The following is a 5839-nucleotide window of genomic DNA, read 5'->3' on the forward strand; positions in this document are numbered from 1 at the left end:
CTAAAATAGTTGAGCACCCTCTGTGCGAGCCTAACTCCATCTAAACATGGCTTCCTCACGTGACTACAGAAATGGCTCGAGACAACACTATCCATCCTGTAAACAAGGGTAGGCACATGGCACCTCTGGCTGCCCTGGAGCTCCCTAAGGGCCAGGGAGGGTCTCTCAATCCCTCCTCTGGGTGCTCCATCCCAGCCCTCACTGCCGGCGTGTCCAGCTGGCAGAGGCGAGAGAAGCTACTTCAGGGCGCTCCGGCTTCAAATCGAAGCCCAACTTCCAGCTTGGAAACTCTCCTGGGACCTTGGCCACTTGCTCTGCCTCCATTTCCTCCCTCTGATCTCTGCACTGAGCACACTGACAGCTAAGAATCTTGTTTCTTCATAGATCAACGCCCAATCACTGAGCCACACAGGCTGGGCAAACCCTGTTTTAATAGAAGTAAAAACAGAAAAGGAAAGAAGGAAAGCAAATGACCCTAAAGTTTAAAAATTATAGCGTCTGCGGGGGGAAAAAAAAAGCCATACACAGATTACACCACTAACATCTACAAGGAAAAAGGGTCATGTCAGGTCAGGGTCTTGGTGTAGAGATTATTCTTAGTGACTGGGCTGTAAATAAACTAGAAATTGTGTCAGCTGGCTATGCATGGTAGTACTCCCTGCATGCTCAGACGTACACTGTAACATCCCAGCCACGCTCAATAGTTCGCCTTCTTTCACATGTAAACGCTTCCTAACCAGACTGTGGGGAGCTCTGTCCCTGCACTGTCCAATACCGTGGCCATGAGCCAATGTAGCTATTAAAAAGTTGGAATGGGTCCAGCCAGTGTGGCTCAGCAGTTGAGCGTCAATCCAGGAACCAAGAGGTCACTGGTTCGATTCCTGGTCAGGGCACACGCCCAGGTTGAGGCTCAGTCCCCAGTAGGGGGCGTGCAGGAGGCAGCCAATCGATGATGTTCCTCTATTGATGTTTCTATCCCTCTATCCCTCTCCCTTCCTCTCTCTAAAAATCAATAAAATGCCCTAACCAGTTTGGCTCAGTGGATAGAGCGTCAGCCTGCGGACTGAAAGGTCCCAGGTTCGATTCCGGTCAAGGGCATGTACCTTGGTTGCTGGCACATCCCCAGTAGAAGGTGTGCAGGAGGCAGCTGATCGATGTTTCTCTCTCATTGATGTTTCTAACTCTCTGTCCCTCTCCCTTCCTCTCTGTAGAAAATCAATAAAATATATTTTTTTTAAAAATCAATAAAAACATATTTAAAAAAGAAAAAGTTGGAATGGGACTAGTTCAAATTGAGATATGCTGGAAATATAAAATACATTCCAGACTTCAAAGACTTAGTATAAAAGACAGAATGCAAAATAGCTCATTGATGATTTTTAAACTGATTACCTGTTGGAGTGATAACATCTGGAATGTATAATGTTAAATAAAATATTCTTTTGGGGTTGTTGTTTTTTTTAGCAAGGCTATTAGGAAGTTTACATTCTACATGTGGCTTGCATTTGTGGCTCGCATTACATTTCTACTGGGCAGGGCTGGTCCACACCCCCTATGAATGACTCCGTCAAGCTTAGGAGCCTGCTGGGGAGGAACCTACTGTGGAGGCCGTACCTCGATGTCTGTTGTGTTGGCGAAGAACTCCAGGCACGTCGTCTTCCCGCTGGCTATATTGCCCTCAACACAGATCTGGCAAAAGACAAATGCATGTTAGAACCAGAAATCAAGCCCCTGGGGGAATATCGGGAAGAATTTCTACAGAGGGGCTCAGGTAAACAGCCTAACTGGTTTAGCGCAAGACTTGAACGTGTACACAAAACTCCCTCCGCAGGAAACCCCCAAGGCCCCGCTGTCAGTAATAAACAAACTGAGCCTCCCCTTCTGGGGCAGGCTCCGGGCCCACCGCTGGGGGCCACCAGACCACTGCCCTCCAGGACAGACCTGCCCTTATGTCAACCCCTGGACCATACACAACTTGCCCCCTGCTACCCTAGCTCGGCCCTTCCCTAGCTCAACCCCTCAGACTATTAGATTTTAGGCCTAAATGTGCTGCCTTCTTAACCCTCAGATGGCTTTGGGATTAGAAAGCATGTATATGTTATCTAGAGCCTAACAGGCTGCTTCATGCAGGAACATGTGCTCAGTCATGGACTGGCAGGCAGGCGCCGCTGGGGACTTCGGTTCCCGCAGGTCACAAGAGGAAACGGGAAGTCCCGCCTACGAAAGAAGACACACTGGCCCTTGAGAACATCCCGGGGGCACAGCCAGTGAAGGACCCATCCTGCTGCACAATGACCTTTACACTCGGCTGGAGGCACCCAGAGAAATGTGGGCCACGTCAGTGACTTGCCCAAGGTCCCAGGCCGAGCAGGGGAAAGAGCTGGAACTCACACCCAGGCCTGGCGGACCCCTTCTCATGACCCCCGTGGAGTCTCAGGGGCATAATTTGCCCCACCTCCTGTGAAAACGCTCTCAGTCAGCAAAGGTTTCCCCCTGCCGTGATCCTAAAATGTACCCAGGAGAGCTGGGTAATCACACTTCCCTCAGATGCCAGGCCACCCTCCAATCCCAGCTCCCTGCCAGCTCCCTCCTTTGGAAGGGGAAACCATAAAATGAACCCAAAGGGGTGCGCAAAAGAGCGATTCCATTAGGGCACTAGTGGACTTGATTTTTCATTGTGCTTTTTCTTTTGTTTGTTAATCGAGGTTTTTTTCCCCAAAGGATTTTTAGAGAGTGGAAGGGAGAGAAAAACATCAATGTGAGAGAAACACATCATTTGGCTGCCTCCTGCATGCACCCCCAACCGGGGCCAGGGATTGAACCTGCAACCCAGGGATGTGCCATTGACTGGGAATCCAATCCACAGCCCCCTGCTGCACAGGCTGACGCTCTAACCACTGAGCACACCAGCCAGAGCTTGTTGTTCTTTAAAGGAAACTTTTCTTCTTCCTAAATATTTAAAAAGAGCCCAACTAAACATCACTCTACACATTGTTTTTTTCTACAAAGAACATGTTGTTCAGATGAAACCTTCTTCTGAAAATACTTGTTCTAACTCCCACCATGAAATCCTAAAAGTTGGTAATGGCCGTCGATTAATGACAGAGCAAGCAAGGCATGAAGAATCCCACAAGGTTCCCCTGTCACCGAGGAAAGAAAGAGGAACCAAGCAAAGGAAGTCTTTCATTTTTCTTAAAAGTAGTATCTAAAAGTACTATAGGAGGAGAGCATGCCCATTGAAGAAAATAGAAAAACTTCATAAAGGAGAAAATACCGTCTACACTCCACTACTGAGAGATGAACATCATGGCATTTCAGCATGCTTCCGGCCTGGATCATTTTCTACACACGTTTCTCATCTTTGAGTCTTTCAACTGCTCACTGAAGGCCTAGTATGTGCCAAGCACTGTGGACTCAGGAGCCGGTCCCAGCACCCACACAGCGCACAGTGAGTGTGAGGATGGAAGTAACAGGAGATTAAGAGAGATGACAAGAAAAGATGTTCGCCACGCTGGGGGAGGATGTGGCCAGCCTGGCCCAGCTCTCTGTCACGTGCCAAAGTTTACATGTTCCTTGTCAAAGTTCAACTTCCTGTGGTTACAATTAACACCGATGCACCACCTAGCCTAATTTTTCAATAACAACATTTAATCTTTCCTGAATAGAAGCTAAGCATTCTTGCAGTATGAAATACTGAGAACCAGAAGGAGAAAATAAAAATCACTCGTGATTCCAGAGATAACGGCCATTCCGATGTTTTATCAGAACCAAACTTTCCAGGGCGAACAGGCTCGGGCTAGGGCTTCGAAGCCCCCACTGGAACCAAAAGACCCTGAGAAATAGGCGGTAAAAAGGAAACTTACCCAAATGTCCAACAACTGGTAGATAAAGTGTGGTACGTCCACATAATCGAATACTATTTGGCAATAAAAAGGAATGAAGTACTGATACATGCTACAACGTGGATGTGCCTCAAAACAAGCTAAGTGAAAGAAGCTGGACACAAAAGACTGAATGCTGTATGATTCCCTTTTATCAGAAACTAGTGACCCAGTGCACGGATTCATGCACATTGAAAGGAAATTAATTTGAAGGTGGCCAGTAGGGTGGGACTGGGCAAGACAGGCCGGACACGCCCTGGAGCCAACCTTTCTCGGTCCCTCCCCAGCGTCTGCGGAGTGAGCAGGGTCTCTCCAGCAGCAGGTGGGGTCCCTCGGCCTGGCCTGCGGGGATCAGGCCCAAAACCGGCTTTCTGACATCCCCCAACCCCCAAGGGGTCCCAGAGTGCGAGAGGGCACTCCGCAAAGTTACTATCTTACAGGGTGTGGAATGCAAACTCAAGTGTGCAGTAAACCAGATTCAGGCCCACAAAGCCCCAGCAACAACATAACCCACAGCCGAAGGTGGAATCGCGCAGCCCCGCAAGGAATCAGGCTCCCTCCTCTCTGGTTTCGGGGTGTGTCACCCAAGAACTGCTGCTGCCAAGTCACTGCAGCTTGGCAGCTCCTGCATTGAGCGTCTGCCCCTTGGTGGTCAGTGGGCATCATAGCGACCAGTCGGATGGTCGGACACTCAGCATATTGGCCTTTTATATATATAGATATTCAGAAAAGCAAATCCACAGAGAGGACGTAGACTAGTGGTTGCCTGTTGCTGGGAAAGTGACTACGAATGGGCAGGAGGTTTCTTTTCCTAGGGATAGAAATATTCTAAAATTAGACTGTGGTAATGTTGCGAACTCTGTAAATTTACTAAAATTCACTGAATTGTACACTTAAAATGGGTGAATTTGGGGGTATGTAAATTAAACTCACTAAAGCTGTGTTGCTGTGGGGTTTTTTTTTTTTGTGTGTGTGTGTGTGTGTGTGTGTGTTTAAGGAACCCTGTTTAATTTAACAGTCATATAACTCTGGGAAGACTCCTTACCCCACAAATTCTCTCTCCCTGTCATTCAAACCCACTGTTAACACTCCCCAATTTTCCCTTAACCAGACTGACACTTTCTGCAATAGTTTGCAATACTTCTTTCTGGGGTTTTTTTCCGATGGAAAGTGTATATGTTATTTCATTTGATCCCTACTTCATAGATTTTTATCCCTGGTGTTTTTCTTTTCATCCCTTACATAATGAGTACCTTTCCAGGTCATTAAATATTTTTCAAAAACACGATTCTGAATGGGTGACTAATATTTCATCATATAAGCTAGGGAGGAAGTCTGAGGCCCAGGGATGGAGACAGACCTCCCTCCTATCCCTGGAGATCCTCTGGTATTTCTGTTTTTTACTATGTGTATATATATCCCTTCACTCCCCTCCTCAAAATGAATTATGTATATGGAGAGTGCACATAAGAGAGGGACTTACCACTGACTTTTTCTCTTTCTCATTTTCTTTATCTACAAAAGAAAGGAAATCTGTATTGAAGCGCAGTTTTCAATGATTCACCACAAAAACAGAGCTGTTTACGCTTGCTCCCTGACCTAAAAATGTTTTCCGGCGACACCCGGGGCCTCCGTGGCTGCACAGAGGCAGACCCACTGCACCTGTCTACCTGTGTGCCCCTGCCCCCGGGGCCTGTTGGCACGCCCGGGCCCCAGCCGAGCCGGCTTTTTCACTTGGTTATAACATGACTTTCCATTTTGCACACATTTCATCTCTCTGATCCTCACAAGCTGGTGCCCAGTAAGTGAGAACACAGAGCGGGCCCCCCTCGCACGCACAGGTAAGAGTTGGCTGTGGGGGTTGGGGGTAATGTGGGGATAAGGACACATATGTAATAACTTAATCAATAAAAAAATTTAAAAAAAAATAAAGTGCCGAGGACAGCTTAAAAAAAAAA

The 5839-nt window shown here is 47.5% G+C and overlaps 1 protein-coding gene across 3 annotated transcripts in view; it reads right to left on the reverse strand.

Annotated features, from left to right (window-relative positions):
- The window catches only part of TK2 (thymidine kinase 2, mitochondrial), a 20770-nt gene extending 15017 nt beyond the window's left edge, over nucleotides 1–5753 (reverse strand). The window contains exons 1-2 of one of the 3 annotated variants that reach the window (XM_023763107.1): nucleotides 5365–5753; nucleotides 1615–1689 (exon numbers count right to left, since the gene is read on the reverse strand). The gene's annotated coding sequence lies outside the window, so the exon portion shown is untranslated. Of the gene's footprint in view, nucleotides 1–1600; nucleotides 1690–5364 lie in introns of all 3 variants that reach the window. The other 2 variants (XM_014464883.2, XM_006099371.3) reach the window with 2 other exon arrangements.
- Nucleotides 5754–5839: the final 86 nt, after the last annotated feature.

Source organism: Myotis lucifugus, unplaced genomic scaffold (genome assembly GCF_000147115.1).
Source record: "Myotis lucifugus unplaced genomic scaffold, Myoluc2.0 scaffold_274, whole genome shotgun sequence".
NCBI lineage: Eukaryota > Metazoa > Chordata > Mammalia > Chiroptera > Vespertilionidae > Myotis > Myotis lucifugus.